Genomic DNA, 1,509 nt, shown 5'->3' on the forward strand with positions numbered 1-1,509 from the left:
TAGCTCCTCTGTCCATAGGATTTTTCAGTCAAGAACACTGGAATGAGTTGTTATGCTCTCCTCCAGGGCATCTTGCTGACCCAGGGATCGAACCTAGGTCTCCTGTGTTGACAGCTAAGTTCTTTACCACTAGCCCCACCTGGAAAGTCCATGATTAAGGGTAGGCTAGGCTAAAACACCCCATCTCTTTGTGACTCATTTCTCCTCATTAGTAAAGTGGTGATAGCAATAGTATTTAGCTCACTGGGGTGTTGTGAAGTCACATTGGCTGATAAATAGGAGAGCATATAGAAGAGAGCTAGGCATTAAGCATAATGTTTGATGTTATGAGTATTATCTTATTTCATTCTTCACTTAGAGTGATATCAGTGACTGAAGGAAGTATTTAACAAGTGGATACAAACATGCACACAGACACACACACATTAATCATAATTTTAGGAAATATGACACTACCAATACAAAGCATACATTTTAAAATCTTATGTAAAAAGTCGATACTAATAGGATACATAGACAGAGCACTGAATTTTCTCTCACTTAAAGCATATCATGTGTGTCAAAAAATTCTGTAAGAAAATAAAATATTCAGCTAGTGAATATTAGTTGATTGACTATTATTTTGACTATTACCTTATTTTGATTTTAGAGATATACTCTTCTATGTCGATAGACATTTTTGTTTGTGAAGGTAAGCTATATATTTTTCAGCTAAACACTAAATTCTTCCAGGGAAAAATCCATGCCTTTGCTTTATTTAAATATCAAGTATAGTGTTAGCACATAGGAAACACAATAGAACCAGATTAGCTAATTCAGTGACTTGTTAATTACTACAAGAAAAGCTGAATTACAAATACCTATTTTACAATCCATGAAATTAAAAGACACTTACTCCTTGGAAGGAAAGTTATGACCAACATAGATAGCATATTCAAAAGCAGACATATAGACAATGGAGTATTACTCAGCCATTAAAAAGAATACATTTGAATCAGTTCTAATGAGGTGGATGAAACTGGAGCCTATTATACAGAGTGAAGTAAGCCAGAAGGAAAAACATCAATACAGTATACTAACGCATATATATGGAATTTAGAAAGATGGTAACAATAACCCTGTGTACGAGACAGCAAAAGAGACACTGATGTATAGAACAGTCTTATGGACTCTGTGGGAGAGGGAGAGGGTGGGAAGATTTGGGAGAATGACATTGAAACATGTAAAATATCATGTAAGAAACGAGTTGCCAGTCCAGGTTTGATGCACGATACCGGATGCTTGGGGCTAGTGCACTGGGACGACCCAGAGAGATGGTATGGGGAGGGAGGAGGGTTCAGGATGGGGAACACATGTATACCTGTGGCGGATTCATTTTGATATTTGGCAAAACTAATACAATTATGTAAATTTTAAAAATAAAATAAAATTAAAAAAAACAAAAACAAAAGCAGAGACATTACTTTGCCAACAAAGGTCCATCTAGTCAAGGCTATGGTTTTTCCAGTG

Source organism: Bison bison, unplaced genomic scaffold, assembly GCF_000754665.1.
Source record: "Bison bison bison isolate TAMUID 2011002044 unplaced genomic scaffold, Bison_UMD1.0 scf7180017864382, whole genome shotgun sequence".
NCBI classification, from domain to species: Eukaryota; Metazoa; Chordata; class Mammalia; order Artiodactyla; family Bovidae; genus Bison; species Bison bison.